This window comes from Antechinus flavipes, chromosome 2 (assembly GCF_016432865.1).
Source record: "Antechinus flavipes isolate AdamAnt ecotype Samford, QLD, Australia chromosome 2, AdamAnt_v2, whole genome shotgun sequence".
Lineage (NCBI taxonomy): Eukaryota > Metazoa > Chordata > Mammalia > Dasyuromorphia > Dasyuridae > Antechinus > Antechinus flavipes.
Genome location: NC_067399.1, coordinates 27,767,691 through 27,789,456, shown reverse-complemented (window position 1 = coordinate 27,789,456; position 21,766 = coordinate 27,767,691).

Here is a 21,766-nt window from a genome sequence, read left to right as displayed (position 1 = left end):
GATTTTGGGAAGTCTGCATCATAGCCTGGCTATAAAAGGCACCTGTGTCCACTGTGGCACAGCGTCTTATGAGTGCCTCTAAAGGAGCATCCTTGCGCAGTCCTAGTATAATTCTTCTGCAAACCTCATTAGCATTTTCCTTAGCAAGTTGCCTTATCAAGATGTCTGTTATTGCATTTTCTCCATTTGTTCTTATGATAGCTGTCTGCAAGCGTCCCACAAAGTCAGCGAAGGGTTCATTTGGCCCTTGTGTTATTTTTGTGAAGGCCCCCCCTTTGTCGTCTTTATTGTGAAGAGAAGCCCACGCTTTGATAGCATTATCAGCAATTTGCTGATATGCTGCTACAGAATAACCAATTTGTGCTGCGACATCTGCATAAGGACCTGTACCTGTTAGTAGGTCACAGGTGATTGCAGTATGAACTCCACTTTGAATATTTTGTTGGCTTGTATCCTACAGAGCTCACTATATTCAGAAAGCCACAAGTAGTTCTGTCCAGGTTCTAGGCATATTTTTGCTATCGATTTCCAGTCATTAGGGGTCAAGATTTCAAAAGACAAATTTTGTAATAGCATCTTAACATAAGCTGATGTAGCCCCATAAAGAGTGCAAGCTTTTTTCAGGTCTTTGAGGATTTCTATATCAAAAGGTGAGTATCTTCTACTTTCTTGACCTGAAGAATTAAACTGTTGAATTACAGGAAAAATGTGGTGTTGAAATTCTGATACATTTTTCCCTTATTCTCTGGCCTTAATTAGTCCCTTTTGTAATCTACTCAAAGGAGCAGCTGGATGCTGGGGGGGAGGTGCTGGATGCCGGGGGGGGGGGGGGGGGGGAGGTGCTGGATGCCGGGGGGGGGGGAGGTGCTGGATGCCGGGGGGGGGGGGAGGTGCTGGATGCCGGGGGGGGGGGAGGTGCTGGATGCCGGGGGGGGGGGGTGCTGGATGCCGGGGGGGAGGTGCTGGATGCCGGGGGGGAGGTGCTGGATGCCGGGGGGGAGGTGCTGGATGCCGGGGGGGAGGTGCTAGATGCTGGGGGGGAGGTGCTGGTGCTGTCACTGCCCCCCCCACTACCCCTCCCACTACCCCTCCTCCCTCCATCCAGGAGGGTGGAGTTGATGAAGGAGAGTCAATTACCTGCTCCTCAGGTGGGCTGAGGCTGCCTCAGATTCACCCCACCCTTGAGCCTCACTTAAGTCTCCCTGCCCTGTGGGGATATGGCCATTAATCTGTTCTTTGTCTTCCTCCTTTATCTCAGGCTTCCCCCTTTGGATATCCCGGTATTTTAAGGCCATCTGTATTGTATTGTATAAATAGAACACTGCAATGGAAACTGAACGAGGACCGTTTTCATTGTTATATGCAGACATCTGTTGACCAAACAATGCCCAGTTTTTTAGAGAGATTTGCTTTTCCTCTAAGAACCAAGGGGAGGTGCGTTTTAATGTAGCCAGAAGTCTAGCTGTCTGTCCCCAAGTTACAAGTAGCCCTTGATCTTCTATCAGCTTAAGCAGGCTTTCTATAGCACCACTCTTGGGTGGGTCTGGGGTTGGGTGGGTTGGGGTGGGGGATGGAGAATCTTTACCTAGGATCTGTCCCATTTCAGCCAAAAAAGGTTGTACTCATTCAGTTCCTGGTCACTGGAGACTTCTTCAGTGAAAGTAGGGTCCTTGGTTCCCACGCTTGGGCGCCAAATGTTAGAGTTCAAATGTTGGAGTTTGTTCTTCTCAGGGCACAGCCGGTTTAGAGGCTTAGAGCCCTTCGGATGTCTCCAAATCCAAAGGTTCTGTCCTTCAGCCTCTGCCTCTGCTTTCTTCTGCCTCCAACAGAGATTGAAGATCTCTCTTATCTCCTTCTGGGGAGCCCAGCCACCAAATTGCTGTGGAGAGAGGGCTTCTGGCGTAGCTCCACTGAAATCCGTCAAAAGTGTTCTCTGCAGCAGAGTCGTTTCTCTCGAGTCTAGCGCGATCAGCCAGCCAAGAGGAAAATATGTATTCTGGAATGGCTGTCTCGCCTTATATGTGAACCTTCTGAGAGAATGGGATTATGGGTTTTCTCCCATAGTGCTCTCTGGCCCAAAGAGCTTTAAGGTGTGGACTCCAATGAGTAAAGGTGGGAACACAAGCCTTGTCTTGATTAGTTCTACTTAGTACCTTGTTTCAGGTTCTGGCCAAAACAACTTCTTGTAAGATTAGATCAACTCTAATTACTTAGCAGTTAGTAAGGATTCCAACATGCATCTGAAAGGAGTTCCTTCCAATAAATTGTAACATCTATGATTACTTCCCTGTATACTAATTGAATTTCACTCACATTCATTGTCCCACCTTTGCATTTAGATTATGATGACTCTCCAAAATAGCCTCAGTTTCCTAAGAGGTAGCTACTCTAAATTGAAGACAAGTACAAGTACTTATACAAAAATTGTATACTTCAAATAAATAGCATAAATTTACTATGACAGTTTCAAATGAATTGTCTCATTTCACTGAATTACCCTGATGTTGAAGTGAGAAAGTTCTAAACAATGTTCTTGTCTCCTGGTGTTCTGCTTCATGCAAGTTCTTATGCACAAATCACACAATGTATGTCTGTCTGACATCATCATATAGACAACAGAAAAAAAAATGTCACTCAAAGTTTAACTTTTCTTTCTTTCTGATGACCTTTTCCATGAAGACAAGTGCCTTTATAGGACGTGACATTTTGAAGGAAATTCTAAAACCGAAATATTCTAAAAAGGTTAAAAAGTTATCCAGTCATGTTAAGTAAAATGTTTAGATCTTCCTAAGTGACAGTGAGAAGGACTCGGGGGAATAATTAAATGAAAACATCCTTCTACTCCCACTTAATGTGATACAGTGTTGTTCAATTTAAAATAAAAGTACTGAAAAACCAGAAATTAGGTAGCCATGACAGCATTCCCTTCCTTACATTGTGGAGCAAGTAGATGAGGTTACTACCATGTCTACTAAAAATAAGCCCTCAAACTCAGAGTATGGAGGCAATGCTATTATGATTATAGTAGAGTCAAATTATATTGTAACAAAATACAATGTCATGGAATTAGTATATTAATTTTTATTAAGTACTTATAGAGGGAGCTTGTGTCTCAGTGGATAGAGGGTCTGGAGTCAGAAATACCTGAGTTAAATTGGACTTCAGACACTTAACAGCTATATTATGCTAAGCCACTTGATCACTGTTTATCTTAATCCAGTGGAGAAGGGATAATGGCAAATTATTCCACCATCTTTGAGGAGAACACTCTATAGACAATATCAACATGCATGTTTCATGGGATCCTGAAAAAAATCTGAGATAACAGAATGACTTATCAACAACAAATTATTTCCCGGGACCAAGAATATACCAAAGTAAGGAATTGCAAATACAAAGAAGCTAAAACTTTCTCTATCCCTCAAACATTTTACATTCTAACTGGTGGAAACAATAAATAAAGGATAATAATAATATGAGGGAAAATTAGGCTATTTCCATCCATCTCCATCTTATAAATTAGAAAATTGAGTCTGAGAAGAGAAATAATTTGCCCAATATTACAAATTTCTTTGAGTACATAACTTAAATTCTCAAGCATGACTAGAACAAAAGGTCTGGTTTGATAGTTGTTGTAAGGGAATATCTTAAAGCACTGTCAGTCAACAATTGCTAAATTGAGTTTCAGCCTATAACATCACAAAATATTATTCCCTTTCTAGGAAATGAAGAAATGTTCTCTTCCATTTCCTTTCTTCAAATGTCATCTATATGCATAGATAATTCCATTCAATTTCATTTAATAATCACCCATTTCAGTATTTAAAATGCTTTAGGATCATTACTACAAAGAAATCCAGAAATAAAATAAAACATGCCCTCAGGAAAATTCCAAATGTAATAAATTGGCTGGGTTATTTTGAAAAATCAGGAGTTTTACTTTCTCTGACTTGACCAGATACTGAAATTCACAAGTTCTGACAGACTATACACAACAGAGCTTTAGTCTTAGACAATGGAGTATATCTAATCCATTCTCAAGACTTGTCAGTTTTTCTTCCCAATATCTGTCACAATTCACTTGAATAGCCTCAGTACAGATTCAGGCCTTCATCACCTGGACTACTACTACAGCATCATAAGTATCAGTGTTTATGAGTTTAATTACCAATTTCAAATTAAAAGAAGGAACATCTCTTAGTTCTTAGATTTGACTTCTTTTTTGCTATGTTTACATGCCAATGAAAAAGATGATAATCGTATTTTACCTAGTATCTAGTATAGTATCTAGGCAAAGGGATCATGATGTGTGGGAAATAACTACTAATAAAATAGTAATAAAATATAATGATACCTACTTTTATATAGAATTTTTAGGCTTGCAAAGTGTTTTGCAAACATGTCGTCTGATTCCTACAATAATTATGATAAATGCAATTATTATGCCCATTCGATGCATGAGAAAACTAAGGCAGAGTTTGAGAACTTTCTCAAGGTCATTCAGTTGGCTAATTTCTTAGCCCTAGATTTGGACTTAGACCTTCTTTTCTTTGCATTTAGAACTCTACCCATCTTGCCATTTAAGATTTTGTAAACAAAAGACCTACATTCAGATACTACTTATTGTATGAAATTGCATGAGTTTGTTGTGCCATGGTTCTCCTTTAATGTCCTGGCCCAGTTTCCCTAATTGTCCTATTCAGTTACTCTGCCTCAGGCTATAATCATTCCCTCTTAATGTTTGCTGGAATAAAGGTCTTTTTCCATTTTAAATGTTATTAGAATATCAGGAGCCTCTCCAGCACCTCCCATTATGTCATCATAGGTGCCTCCCCCCATTAGGTCAGCCCCATTCAGGTACCTCCCCCGTCATTTGTCTCATTACCCTATAAAAGAATCTTGTATCTGACATTTGCGGTTGGATTCTTTGAGACAATAGTCTCATTCAGTCCTGGGACCAAACCATGAATCCATTTGGTCCCAGTAAATTTTGCCCTTTTAATAAATTATTAAATACTCTCTAATCTCTATTTTGCTCAGTTTCTCGGGTATTACAAGTTCAGCCACCATTTTGGACCTCAGTTTATTTTTCTTTCAAATTAATGCTTTTGACTGCATGTCCTATCAGGTCCTTTTGATCTATAATCTAAATCTATAATCCTATGCAACTCTTAATTTTGATTTTAAATTACCTTATCCTAATTCAAAGAATAATATTATATGACATTTTCAAGTCAATTTCACAGACATATTCCAGAAGGTAGGATGTTGAAAGAAGAGAAAACCCTACTTAATTGTATATCCTAGGACTTAAAGAATATCAGATATAAAAGAGAAACTTTGTGCTTGTCAAGTGTAAATATCCATTTTATAAGTGTGGAAACTGAGGTTAAGAGAAGAGAGAATTATTCCAACATCATATGTATCTTATAGATCCCAAATTTCTTGACTCTAAGTCCAGTGGAATTCTTCTGTGTGTGTGAATGTTATATGCATGTGTGTGTATACATATGCACACATATACACAAATACACATATGTGTGTATACATGTGTGGGTGCCATTATACGTACATACATTTAGAAATAGAAAGAAAAGAGAGAGAAGACAATGAAAGACAAAAGGAGGGCAGTTTGGCAGAAGATAAATAAGTTATTTCTAAATAAGCAAATGACTATTATTTAATCTAGTCTTCTCCATCTAAGGCCAGTAGTAGAATCTAAAATGATGAAGTAAAAACTTAGAAGAATGAAACAAGAGACAAATTTAAATAAAAGATGATTTTGGAAAGAAAATCATTTAATATCAATAATAATTTAATATAGTATTTAAATAAGAATTTTAAAAAATTAAATAAATATTCTTAGGTTACCTGCTACATGTACCACACTCTGCTAGAAAAGTAAAATGTCATGTGTGCTAACTTTGATGAGCCTATACTCTCCTAGGAAAATAAGATATGTAAATGAATAAGCAAAAATCATACTATTTGCTATGAGTTTACAAAAATTTACAAAAGTCTTCAAATGGAGCCTGAAAGAGCACTTGTCTGGGATGCCTAGGCATACCTACTATTTGGCCCACTTTTTATGCAGGATTATGAAGGGAGATTCAAAATTGGATGCTTGCTTAGGTATGAATGGTACCAAATAGTTTCTAATGTCACTTTTGACTCTCAAATTTTGGCATTTTTAGTTGAACTTCCTAGATCTTATAGTAAACCAAAGCTTCTCATGGTGGTGGGGAAAAATCACTAGGCAAGAAATAATCCCCAATTCTATAGGAAGTTATCAGAAATGAAATTAATTTCTAGGCTGATTCAGGACCAAGACGTAAAATGAGTTAGATAGGAGATTGAAAATTTTGGGTTATATATTCTTAAGCTACATCCACTGATGTTTTCCTTTATTGTTAGAATTTAATTTCTTGTTTCTTCTCTGAGCTGAATGAAGAATATGGTCATGATAAGTAAATCATAAAGGAAAAAGGAACATTACATTGAAATGAAACCTTTTTTGTGTATATTATTTGAGTCTTTGTTTTACATGGTTTTTAATGACTTGTACTGACAGTATATGGATTTGGCAATATCCTGTATGCTCTGCTAATGCATATCTGCAAATATAGAAAGATTTTGTTGTGTCTAGCATGAGAGATTCAGTTTTTAATCTAGAAATATGCAGGCAAACTGGCATTACCACTGTAAGTATAGTGATTAAGATACATAATCAATAGATAATAACAGATACCATCACCTTCCATCCCCTGCTCCCACATATGTGCACCTGGAATTTAATAGTTATTTCACTGAAGCTTAGTCAACTTCACCAAAACAAACAAACAAACAAACAACCCCAAAACACACAACAGCAATAGGAAAATAATTGAATTTGAGAGACACATTTGGAAAGTCACTACTTTAGTTTTATAAGTGAAATACAGGGATCCTGGTAACAGTTACAGGGCCAAAAATATTGCTTGTGCTTTCTCACAGATGAGAGCACAGATCAAGCAGCAGTAACCAATCTCCCCTTGAATCAAGCCATCTTGGAAGAACTGAGGACTTTGCATATTCCCTGTACTAACTCTGAAAAAAGGTATCTGCAGTTTCTCTTGGAGAAGATGAAGCTAGAAATGTTTATTCTGCTTTCTTTGCCATCATATGCAACTATAGCCCTTTTACCACAAGTGGTTCTCTTCTGTACTAAAGTACCCAAATATGAGTGTTCCTTAGGAATACTATTTTTGATTGCTTGTAAGACATTTTAAGATTTGGAAGCTAGTTTTTTGTTTGTTTGTTTGTTTGTTGTTGTTTTTTTGTTTTTGTTTTTGTTTTTTTCTGAAAGGTTGGGACAATTTACTTTTTTCATGTGCAGTTTATCTTTATGATTTCTTAAAATATAGTTCTGAAAAAGCAGGCTTTTTGAAAAATGTTTTTAGAAGAGTCCAATAATTCTCTGGAGCAAAATGGAGCTGCTTGTGCCATTTTATTTGTGACCCATTCTTCATGACCTTATTTGGATTTTCTTGTTAAAGATATTTAAGTGATTTGCCGTTCCTTCTCCAGTTCAGTTTTATAGATGAGAAAATGAGATGAATAGCTTTAAGTGATTTATCAAAGTTCACATAGCTAATCAGTGCCTGAAGTTAGATTTGCACCCAGGCCTCTAGACTTCAGGATTAAAATTCTATTCACTATGCTCTGAATATGTTTTTTACTTGGTTTTTCCTTTAAATCCAAATCACCCTGATTTTTATTAAGTAAACAATAGCAGTTCTTACCAAAAGCCTCTGAGTCATTACTTAGTTTCTGAAGGTTTAGGATAAGTGTAAATAGTAATTGTTTTCTTGTACAGGGCTGAACTTTGGAGAAGCAAATTTGAAAGAAGGTGCTAACTCAGAGAAATTGATAAGACAGTGGTCATCTATTTAGTACTTAGCATGGTGATGCAATGGTTCAAGACATCAACCTCTTCAAGAACAAAGAATGAACAACAACAGCTGAGTTTCTGGCAACACAATCCTCCCCCCAACCATCCATTTTCAACCATGTTAGAAACTGGATTTTTCAGGGCTCTGTACACTTAACATTTTAACGATTTAATTTTGTAAATGTACAATTAACATCTGAATAAAATTTGTATTTTGTACAAAGCTTAATAAATTTGGATTTTACATCCATGAAGCTAGCACAATATATGACAAAGACAAGGTTCAAAAAATGACTTGACCAACTAGAAAACCATCAAAGACCTGTCTTAATCCAACAAGATGACATTCAGAAGTAATAAATGCGAAATCTTGATGTTGGTGGTAAGTACAATCAAGGACATTCAAATTTAAAAGCAAAAAAAAAAAAGTTAAATATGACTAGGGAACATATTTTTATAAATATATGGGAAGTTTAATGACCTACAAATTCAATATACTGTCAATTCAGTATAGTGAACAAAAAAGTAAATACATTCTAAGATTTTTCTAAGGATGAAATAGAAATCAAGGGATATATAGAGAATAGGAGCACCATCTTCTGCTCTGGATAGAAACCACAGTATTATATTCATTTTTGTCACCCATTTGAGCAATACTTTTATTAAATTTGAGATTCAAGAGGACATCTAGGATACATAATGATCAGATAAATGTGCTTAAGATGTTAAAGCAAATATATATGAAACACTTTTTAAAATATATTTAAAGGGTCATCATGTGAAAAGTGTGATTAGACTTCTTGTCTAATATCCAAGTATGAAACAGAAGGCATTGGGTAAAAACATCTGATTTACATTTTGATAATGAAGGCATTTCAATTATCTCCCTCTCCCTCTCCCTCTCTCTCTCACTCAATATTGAAAGAGAATTATGATAAGTAGAAAGTCAATTGAACATGAGTAATGAAAAGAAGTAAACTGCATTACTTTATTTTAATAGCTTTTTATTTCTCAAAATACATGCAAAGGTAGTTTTCAAGACCCAATTTTGAAAAACTTGTGTTCCAAATTTTTCTCCTAATCTGTCCCACCCACTAAACAATCCAATGTAGTTATCAAATATAGGTCAACATAGGCAATTATAAACATGTTTCTACATTTATCATGCTGCATAAGAAAAGTTAGATAAAAACAAATAAGCAAACAACATTAAGAACAAGAAAGGTAAAAAATAGTGTGTTGTGATCCTCTTTCAATCTCCATAGCCTTCTTTCTAGATACAGATGGCTTTCTACATCACAAGTCTATTGGAATTGGCCTGAATCATTGCTGAAATGAGCCAAGTCCATCATAATTAAGCATCACATAATTTTATTGCTGCATACAATGTTCTCTTATTTCTACTAACTTCACTTAGCATCAATTCATGAAAGTCTCTCCAGGTCTTTCTGAAACCATCCTGCTGATCTTTATTATAGAACAATAATGATCCACTGCATTCATATATCATGTTATTCAGCCATTCTGCAATGATGGACATCCATTCAGTTTCCAGTTTCTTTACTACAAAAAGCTGCCATAAGCATTTTGCATGTATAGATCCTTTTTTTTTTTTTTTCTTTTTAATACAGACCCACTAGAGGCACTGTTTTATATGCCATTATATGAACTATATGCCTTTGGGCATAGTTCCAAAATGCTCTGAAGAAAGATTGGATCAGTTCACAATTTCATGAACAATGTACTAGTATCCCAATTTTCCCACATCCCCTCCAATATTTATCAATGTCTTTACCTGTCATCTTTGCCAATCTGAGGGTTGTATAATGGTACCTCAGAATTTTCTCAATTTGCATTTCTATAATCTATAGTTATTTTAAGCATCTTTTCTTATGACTAGAAATGGCTCTAATTTCTTCATCTGAAAATTCTTCATATACTTTGACTATCAATTGAAGAATGACTTGTATTTTTATGAATTTGAGTCAAATCTTTATATATTGAAAAAATAATAAATTTATAAGAACCCTTGGATATAAACATTTTCCCAGTTTATTGCTTCCCTCTAATTTTGTCTGCAGGGATTTTGTTTGTAGAAAAAACTTTTCAATTTAATATAATAAAAATTATACATTTTGCATACTATAGTTCTGTGTTATCATACACTGATTCTTTTTCCATAGATATGAGAGTTAGGCTATCTCTTATTTCTTATCATTCTTTATGTCTAAATCATGAACTAATTACAATTATCTTGGCATATGGTGTGAGGTGTTGGTCAGTGTCTAGTTTCTGCCAAAATATTTTCCAATTTTCCCAGCAATTTTTGTCAAATAGTAAATCTTATCCCAGAAGCTAGAGTCTTTGGGTTTATCAAACACTATTACTATGGTCAATGACTATTATATCTTGTGAACCTTAACTATTCAAGTAATCAATTACTCTCTTAGCCACTACCAAATGATTTTGATGAGTGCTTGCTTCACAATATAGTTTTAAGTTGGATTACTTTAGAGAAAATTGTGAAACTCTTCTAATGAAAGGAATACTCTTTTTGAAATATGAAATAAAAGCCTATCTTTTAAAACTGCACTTTATTCTGATTTTTATTTACTTTTGGTGTTACAGAATACCAAAGTACTAATACCTATAAGACTGTAATAATATGCTTTCCAATGACAAGAAATTAGTACTTTCACCTTTGTAAATAAATAATATTTACTAAGAATATTAAGAAGAGTTGGTATTGGCAGAATTTTTAAATAAATAAAATATTAGCAAATAGATTACAGAAACTTGTCAGCATGATAATACACTATGACAAAGTAGGATTTATACCAGGAATGCAAGGCTGGTTCAATATCAGGAAAATTATTACCATAATCAACCATATCAATAAGAAAACCAACCAAAATCATATGATAATCTCAATTGATGCAGAAAAAGCTTTTGACAAAATACATTGCTTGTTCCTGTTAAAAACACTAGAGACCAAAAGGATAAAGAGAGCGTTCCTTAAAAAATACTTATATCTACCTAAATACAACAATAAGCATTGTTTCTAATGGAGAGAATCTGGACACATTCCCAGTAAGATTAAGGGTGAAAGAAGGATGTCCATTATCACCATTATTATTCAGCATGGTACTAGAAATGTTTGCTTTAGCATTAAGAAAAGAAAAAAAAATAAAGGAATTAGAATAGGCAATGAGGAAGTAAAACTATCACTGCAGATGATATGATAATATAATGAGAAAATTCTAGAAAGTCATCTAAAAAAATTAATGAAATCAAATAACAGTTTTAGCAAAGTTGCAGGATATAAAATAGACCCAAGCAATTCATAGCATTTTTATATATTACTGAAAAAGCCCATCAGCAAGAGCTAGAAAGAGAAATTCCATTTAAAATTACTGTAGACAAAATAAAATACTTGGGGATCTATCTGCCAAGACAAAACCAAGAACTATATGAGCATATTTACAGTTACAATTATAAAATACTTCTGAAACAAAAAAAAGTCAAACCTAAACAGTTTGAAAAATATCAAGCGCTCATGGATTGCCTGTGATTATATAATAAAAATGACACTTCTGCCTAAATTGATCTATTTTTTTCAGTGACATAACAATCTAAATGCCCCAAAAAAGTATTTTCTAGAACTAGAAAAAATGATAACAAAATTCATCTGGAAGAACAAAAGAATATCAAAGCAATTAATGAAAAAAAAAATGTAAAGTATAGTGGCTTAGCATTACCTCACAACTCTCAGATTGACTAAAATGACAATAAAAGATAATGATAAATGTTAGAGGGGATGTGGGAAAACTGGGACAAATATATTGTTGATGGAGTTGTGAAGTGATCCAACAATTCTGGAGAGTAATTTGGAATGTGCAAAATGATATAAAACTGTATTTACCCTTTGACTCGACAGTGTCATTATTGTGTCTATATCCCAGAAAAAAATTATAAAGAAAGTAAAAGGACTCATGTGTAAAAAAAATATTTGTAGCAGCTCTTTTTGTGATAGCAAGGAATTGGGAAATGAGTAGATGCTCATCAATTTGGGAATGGCTGAAGAAGTTATTGCATATGAAAGCAGTGGAATATTATTGTTCTATAAAAATGATGAACAAAATGATTTTAGAAGGCCTGGATAGTTTTACATGAACTGATGCTGAACAAAACAAGAAGAACCAGAAATACATTGTACAAAATAACAGCAAGAATGTGTGCTGATTAGCTATGAAAGACTTGGTTCATTTCTGTTGTTCAGTGATCAAGGAAATTTCAATAGACATTGAATAGAATTGCCATCTGCATCAAAAAAAAAAAGAACTATGGATATTGAATGTAAATCAACACATGTGTTGATTTCTTTTTGTTTTTTCTAAATTTTTATTTCCTCTTTTCCATGTTTCATCTTCCCTTTTAGTCAAATTTTTCTCTCCTGACAAGATTCATAAAATCATATGCATTAAAATAAATAAATGAATTTAAAAGAAAAATAATAGTTGGAATAATATCATGTCCCCCAAAATTCTTAGTTCACATAATATTTTAAATTTATTTTAAACAATTACAATTTTGAGGACCTTCTGTATTGCCCTCAAGTAAATGTACCCTCTTCTCTGGAAAACCAAGATCAATGGATTTAAAAAACAAATGTGACAAAGCTATACCATAGCACTCTTTGTTACTGGAAGTCATTTTGTGCCTTTTGAGAGCTCTCACTAGATTCCTATAAGATGTAATTCTCTGCTGGAATAAAAAAAAATAGTGTCTTTATAGTGTCTCTTTCTGGAAATCACTACATCACAAATGGTTACTATGTTTGAAGCTGCTTCTTTCCTCCCTTCCATCTATTGGAATACTATCTATTGGTGTACTGCCTTTTGGGGTGATAGATGATGATAGCAGTGTATTTGCATAATAAATTTCATTAGTGCTGATGACTGATACACAACTCAAACTCATCTGGATTCCTGAGGATGTAAGGAAATGGGTGGAAGAAGAGGCACTTTCCTCTATCAAACAATTCACTCTTGAGATTTGGCTAGAACTTTGGGGCCACTGGACTGTTGCTACATATGATACTACTCTGGCTGCTATTTTATACTTAAGCCCAGATTTTTGACTTTGGACATAATAAATGTATGTATACATGCATAAATCATCATGTGAATTGCATACTTATACACATGGATATATACATATGTGTATGGATATATGTATATGCATTATGTAGGTGTGTATAACTGTGTACACATGTGTAGATACATACACATGTACATGCAAGCAGAGATAAAGATAGAGATAGAAATTGCATGGTGACAAGTACTATATAATGATTGGAAAGTTGACGACTATACTAAGAAGATCTGAGCCAAAAATTTTCCTTTGGAAAATTTTTAAATCCAGGTAAGTCACAGCCTCTTAGGACTCTTGGAAACTTTCTGAAATTCTAAGAGGCAGAAAAGCTGACATATCAGAGTGATAGAGAGACTTTATTAATCTGTCAATGGAATCACTGGCATAGTCTCCATTCTCTAGAGAGATTATTGGGCTCTTTTGGTAGCATTAAAAATCCTTGAGGGCAAATTATTGGACTCTTTCTTCTGTTAGTATTAAAATTCTTTGGGGCCAAATAACTTCCCCCCTTTTTTGTCTCTATATCCCACAGGCATGACATATAATAAACACTTAATAAAAAATTATGGATTTAATCCTTGATATCCCAGAAGACAGTGAAAGGGGTGGAAAAGGTAGAAGGATGGTAAGGGAAGGGGAAAAAAAAATCTGCGACTTAAAATCTTATTTAAAATGATTGCTGAAAATGTCTTTACAAGTTATTGGGAAAAATAACTATTTTCTAAAAGTAATATACATCAAAGGATATGAACAGACAATTTTCATATGATGAAATTGAAACTATTTCCACTCATATGAAAGAGTGTTCCAAATCACTATTGGTCAGAGAAATGCAAATTAAGACAACTCTGAGATACCACTACACAACTGTCAGATTGGCTAAGATGACAGGAAAAAATAATGATGAATGTTGGAGGGGATGCGGGAAAACTGGGACACTGATGCATTGTTGGTGGAGTTGTGAACGAATCCAACCATTCTGGAGAGCAATCTGGAATTATGCCCCAAAAGTTATCAAACTGTGCATACTCTTTCCAGCAGTGTCATTACTGGGCTTATACCAAAGAAGAGAAAGAGACCTGTATTTGCCAAAATGTTTGTGGCAGCCCTGTTTATAGCGGCTAGAAACTGGAAAATGAATGGATGCCCATCAATTGGAAAATGGTTGGGTAAATTATGGTATATGAATGTTATGGAATATTATTGTTCTGTAAGAAATGACCAGTAAGATGAATACAGAGAGGCTTGAAGAGTCTTCACATGAACTGATGCTAAGTGAAATGAGCAGAACCAAGAGATCATTATATACTTCAACAGCAATACTGTATGAGGATATATTCTGATGGAAGTGGATTTCTTCAACAAAGAGAAAATCTAATTCAGTTTCAATTGATCAAGGATGGACAGAAGCAGCTACACCCAAAGAAAGGACACTGGGAAATGAATGCAAACTGTTTGCAGTTTTCTTTTTCTTCCTGGGTTATTTTTAGCTTTTGAATCTAATTCTTCCTGTGCAACAAGAGAACTGTTCAGTTCTGCACACATATATTGTATCTAGGATATGTGACATATTTAACATGTATAGAGGACTGCTTGCCATCTGAGGGAGGGGGTTGAGGGAGAGAGGGGAAAAGTCAGAACAGAAGTGAGTGCAAGGGATAATGTAAAAACTTACCCAGGCATGGGTTCTATCAATAAAAAGTTATAATTATTAAATAATAATAATAATAATAATTTTTTAAAAGTAGTATACATCTAAAAGTGCACCCCTCTCCCCTCCTCAGCTCCAATGGTTCATTGTTACCTCAAAGATCAGATATAAAATCCTGCTTGCTTTTTTGAGCTCAAATGCATATTGTCATCTACATACCTGTGCAATCTTGCTACATTTTATTCTTCATCTATAGTTTTTATTTCACAGTGACATGGGCCCCTTTACTGTTTCTCATATATAATACATAGTTTAAGAACTTCATTTGTATATTAGTTTTCCCTCAAGCCTAAAATGTTCTACCTCCTCAATTCCAAATTAATTTCCTCTAAAGTTATCTTCTTGAATATACACATACACAGGCACATAAACATAAGAATGCAAATATGTATGTCTACTTGAACTTCCATATATTTGTCATGTCTCACATTTATATGTGATATGAACACATATGTCTGTATACATATAAATATATAAATGTGTGTGTGTGCATGTTTGTGCGTGCGTGTGTGTGTGAATACTTTATGAATCATTAGTTCTAGAGTGGAGCAAAGCAGAGTTTAGCAAAATATTGGCTCCTAAATAAATGCTTTGTATTTTAAATGCTTATGACCATTAAAAACTGGATGAACAAAAAGGATTGTGACAAAAGTGTCACTGTTATAGGAAACTAAGGACCTAAAATCAAATAATTCTTTCCAAAGAATAAGCAGCCCCATTTGATGGAAAAAGTATCCTCATAACTAGTCTATATTCAGGAGTATGCAACTCTCTAGTCGAAAATGAACTTCCCAATAAATTTTGTACTTCCTTAGAGATATAAAAGGTGGCAGCTCAAGGCGCAGAGAACACTGATTGATTGTAGTCCTGCAACAGGACTATCCCTGGGATCCAACTTTCTGGAAATATAAAACTAATTACAGCAGATAGTACCAAGTATTGCTATCCTGCTGTGAGAGTAGACAGAATTTTTGATGCTGCCTCATTTTCTGTATTTTCAGTGGCCCTAGTAATTGAATACCATGCTGAGAAATCCAACATATGAAACAAAACCTGGAAAAAGTTTAGAGCAGGCATTGTCAGGGCCTGTTAAAAAAAAAAAAAAAAAAAAAAAAAAAAAAAAAAAAAAAAAAAAAAAACATGTCCATAACAAACCATCTCCCCATCCTCCTCCTTTTATGATGGCAGAATTAGAATAGGAAGGAACTCTAGAGGGCAGGAAATACAATATTGACATTATGTAATTGGGGTATCTGAGACTTAGAGCCTTTAAGTGACTTGTGTAGGAACACACAACTGTAAATTTCAAGAATCCTATATATGAAACCAACTCTTCCTGACTTCATATTCAACAAATTATTTACTCTATCATGCTGCTTGAATTGGGCAATGATGATATGAAAAAGTTCAATATTTCTTGATTTTTTTTGTCCCAAATAATTTTTTTGTTTTTAAATTGGATAATTTGTTTTTTTCACTCATTTGTTTTTCCATGCATTCTTTTATTAACTTATTTTGTTTTCCATTTATTCATTTCTTTCTTTGTTTCTTATTGCTGTCTGTTCAAGCCTCTGATTTCAGCAGTAGGAGAAATTTCTGTTTTATCAAATCCTATCAAAGCAGAGGAAAAAATCAAAAGTTCTTCTAGTTTTGGAAGTTAGCTGGGTCAATGAGATCTTAAGTGAGTTACTTGAGGTTGCACAGACTAATATGGTGGCAGAGGCATGCTATCAACTCAGCCTTTCTCCCCACTGTGTGAAATAAAATCATCAAACTGGATCCAGAAGTCTCCCAAAAGTCCAGATAGTGCAGTCCCTTTACTTTAGATGTGGGAACCTAAAAGGTGAAGACATAAATTGCCAGTATTTCAAAGGAAATAAGCATCAGTGATGGGATAATAATCTGCATGCTTTGAATCCAGAATGATTATGCAATTTCCCCATTCCACTTACATGAATTGTTGCATTCATCTGTCTCAAATCAGCTTGAATCATAAGTCAAAAGATATATGATATAACAGAGAAATTTCTCCTAGAAAGATGAAACCTGAGCTAAATTGTCAATCCTGTGACTCTATCCCATATCTGGAATTTCTATCATTAACACTATTTCTTTTAGTTTACACAAGTTTCCTATTAAAATGCAAATATCATAGCTATGAGGGTTAGCACAGTAATCCATTTGTAAGTAGTAATATGTATTAGTTTATAAAATTGGCTACCCCTGTGCTCATAAAAATACATTTACCTTATCTAATGAAGCAATTAGGAGCCCTCTACTTTTACTTCTTTCCATTATTGCTAGATATGTGTTGAATAAAATAATAAATGTAATAATTGTGATTATAATAATTATTATTATTATCGCTAGATATTTGTTGAAAAAAATAATAAATATAATAATTGTGATTACAATAACAATGATAACTATGACTCACATGTATACAGTCTCAGAGTCTCAGACACCAGACCTCTTACTTGTCAGACACAACATAGTACCAGAACTTCCTATGCCTGGAGCCTAGTTGACAGCATGCATTGCATCAAGGGCCTCCAAATTTGTATCCAATGAAGAAACAAACTAAAGTTCCATCTATAGTGTATGTTATTACAAAACTTGCCGGTCATGCTCCTCCCCGCTAGCCATGATCTTGGGATGAAATAAAGAAACTGAAACTGAAGGCAAGTTCAGTATATAGTATAATGAATAAGGTCCTAGATTTGGTATCAAGATCTCTTTTCAAATTGTGCCTCAGGCATTTATTAATTTTGTTTCTGTGGGCTGGTTCCCTGACCTCTCTGTTCCTTTATTTTCTCATCTGTAAAATAAGGGAGCTGGAAAATTAGAAAGTTGCATCCAGCTGTAGACTTTTGATTCTGTGATCTTTTCCACAGCCCCATTGGTCTGACTGAGTTACCAATCTTTGTTGGTCCTTAAATGGAGATAAACAGTTCCTTTTTTCTAACATAACAGAGTATTACATTACTAGAGCCACAGTTAAAGCATATGATGATCCCATCAAGCTTTTCCTAATCCAGGAGGTACAATGATAAGAAAGGCAAAGCTGGAAAGGATCACAGACCAATTTTCCATTTTATAGATAAACACATTGAGGCATAAAGATTTTAGGAAACATAGAAGGTAGTTCCCTGACAACAAATCCAACTTTTATCATTATAATAATTCTTAATTTTATTGTTTTTCTTTCAAACATTTATCTTTTTCATTGCATTTTGCTTTTCCATCACTGCCAATGCCAGAAGACTCTAAACTCTTTTGAAGATAGTTACTATTTTTCTTCCCTTCTTTTAATCCCCAGTGCTTTCCATAATCCTTTGAATGTATTAGACACCTAATAAATGCATGCTTATTTAATTAATGCCAAATTTTTAGTTTTACAAAACTCTGTCCCTATAAAGTAGTTAATTTCCTTCATATAATATGGAGAGGCATTAAACCTATGATTTCATTGGTACAGACAAAGCACAGATGAGGAAGATCACTCAATCAGTGCAGATTAATACATTCTCTGCCAACCATAGTCCTATACTTAATGAGGTGTGATCACTTTACTTTTAGATGGGGATTTTATCTTTTTAAAGTTTGTTTACTATAATTCAATGTCAATTGTTTCCATTGTAATGCCATGTATTTTATTATAAGATTTTCAATATATTATTCTGAGAAAGGATCCATAGATTTTATCACATTGCCAAAGGGATCCATAGTACACAAAAGATTAAGAATATCCAGACTAGAATCATTTAGAACATTTAAAAATCAATGATTTTTTTCCAAGGTCATATATTATGTGTATCAAAGACATGACTTGAACCTGCATTGGCTCTTCTTGTTCCATCATTCCATATTGCCCCTGATTTCAATATGAGAAAACTATGGCAGATAGTATCTGTTTTATAGAGATGCATAACTATTAACAATCAGAAGTAAGCTTTAGCCAATTATTTGAATTCTAAAACTTATCTTCTGTCTGAAGATATAAATCTCCAATGTAACTTCTGATACACCTTCCAAACAGGAGGAGAAATTGGTATGACTGGTATATTTTTATATATCCCTTTGGTATATGTTGTATTTACTAACAAAACTATCTGGCTCTGTGCCTTACTTCATATAAAATGGTTCAAAATCATGGCACCAAATTCTCAAAATGAGAGCAACTGTCAGTCTCCCCTGCCTACTACCATGCTAGTAAAAGCACAAAAATAGTTCTGCAGATAAAGCCAGAAATGCAGAAAGCTTGACTGACCAGACATAGGAAGTCATTGTGGTTGGGAAAAGAAAGCACTCAAATGAGAAATCCCTCATCCAGAGGATTAAGGAAAGAGGATTAAAACTGCATTGGGGAATATTTATTGGGTTGTTTTTTTTTTTTTTTTTTGAGAAAAAAGGAGATGGACCTAAGACTTTGTTTTGGTGGCTTGTCCTTCTGAACTTGAATTTCCCATGGATTAAAACTCAATAAAAGCTGGTAACTAGTTTTATAGGCCAAGGAGAAATATTTGTTGGAGACTAGGTATGATACAATGGAATGAAGGTACTGTGTAATTGGATCTGGCTTTAGCCACATCTGGAAGGTAAAAATACACATTTTACTTCATGATAGCTGTTTTTATGTATTTGAAAAACTATCACTGGGAAGAAGAATTAGATTTTTCTACTTGTTCCCATAGGAAAGAATGAGGAACAATCAGTAGAAATTGAGGAAAAGGGAATATTTGTTTGAAATAATGAAATGTTTCTTAACAATTAGAATGATCAAAAGATGGAATGGCTACTTTGGGAAGTAGGTATTATCAGCATCTCCCAGAAATGACTAGCTAACAATTTATTGGATGTGTAATGGAGATGATTACCCCCAAATGATGGACACTTTTATCATAATTGTAGGTGATCTCCCTCCTTATTGAGATAAAGGGACTTGAAGATCATTTCTCTGCAAACTTGGCTATTACAGAAAACATCATATTCCTACAGAAACATAAGGGAGCCTTCAATAGAAAAAGTTGGAAAGTAGAAACAAGAAGCAGAAGATGTGAAATGATCTTTTAAACAATTATTCAATCACCATACACATTTATTGAATCCCTCCTATGAGTCTAAAATTGTATTTATTGTGCTAGATGCTAATGATACAAATTCAGTAAATTAAAAAGTAATATTCACATAGAATTTACTTTCTAAAACTATGAAAAAAATTGTTGAAAATGTTGTTGACTCATTTACCCATTGTTCCCAGCTCTATTTATCAAACCATTTTGGGGAAGACTCTGGTGGAAAAGATGCAAAGTCTGCAGTTTTTGTATTATTTGTTCTTTGTCACATACCCTTATCTACAAATTGTTGCATTCTTACTATCTTGAGGAATCCCTGAGATTGAAAGGTCCCGCCCCTTTTTTTTTCTTTTGCTGATGTGGATCCATTTGAATTGTCTTAAAATTAACTATTTAAAGCACTGTTGAGAATGATCCCCAATGATCATCTCTTCAAGGTTATTGAGGTGTTTGTAATAAATTCTCTTTGATTGTTATTGTCCTGAGTTTTGCCTTGATCAGGATGAAAGCCCAAATGAAGAATATTCCTTTCAATACAATCAAATCAATTAACATGTATTAAGTCATTATTGTGCTATATACTGTGATTAGTATTGGAGTTATGAAGAAGCAAAACACAGTCTTTCCCTCAAAGAGTTCCCTCCATTCTCTAATGGAGAAACAATATTTAAACACACACACACACACACACACATACACACACATATATATTTCACATATATATATATTTCACACATATTCACACATATTCACACATATTTCATGAGCTAAATGCTGGATGAATAGCAAATAAAGAAGGAGACATTAGAATTAAGAGAAATTAAGAAAGGCTTCCTGTAGAAAGTAGGAATTTAATTGATACTTAAAGGAAGCCAGAGGAATCAGTAGTCTATATAGAGGGAGGGAAACATTCTAGACATGAGTGACAGCCAAGAAAAGTACCTGGAGCAGAGATGGAGGATGTTCTTCGGGGAATAACCAGGAAACAAACCTGACTGGGTCAAAAAGAACATGTTGGAGAGCAAATTGTAAGAAGACTAGAAAGGTAAACGGGGGTTGGTTTATAGGTATATACATATGGCTATGAATAGATATATAAATGTGTCATACATGTATATGTATATGTGTGTATATATGTATTTGTGTGTATGAAAAAGAAAAAAAAAGAGAGACATAGAAATGCAGAGATAAATAATCACAGAATGAACAATAAGGATATAAGAAAGTTTGAGAGAGAGAGGACAAGTTAGGGTATGGAAGAATTTGAGGCAAACAGAAAAGGTGAGTAAAAAGATATTGAAAACAATTAAAAAATGAAAAACAAATTTAAAAAAAAGAAGAAACCGATTTAAGTCTTTCTTGAAAAAAATGATATATATTCTTTGGATCAGAAGAAGCAACCTGTTTTTCAAAGACTATGATAAAAACACAAAATCTATTCAGTGGCAAAAAGAGTCAGTGAGAGTCAAAGAGAATAAGAATGACTTTGGTATTTTATGGTGATTTGATTTTCAAATGTTTCTGTCTTGGGTTCTTGATTTTTTTTTTGGGGGGGAGGGCTAATCAAGGAGATACACAATGGGGAAAATGTCATACTCCACAGAGAATAGATAAGACCACAATGTAAGATGTTATAAGAAAACAATCAAAAAAGGAGGCTGTGAAAATAAAATTACCAAACCTGACTCTAAAAGAAAAGATCTGAAAAGGAAGTCTCAATCTCTTATTTACAGAAATAGAGGAGTATAGGAGAGAAACATTGCATGTAGTATAGCATTTTTTTTTCTGTTAATTTTGCTTACATTTTTTCTCTCTTTTTCTTGTTTATCATTATTTTCCCTCTGTGCTGTAAATGAAGGGGTTCATTGATAGTTACATTTGGAAATATGGATAATG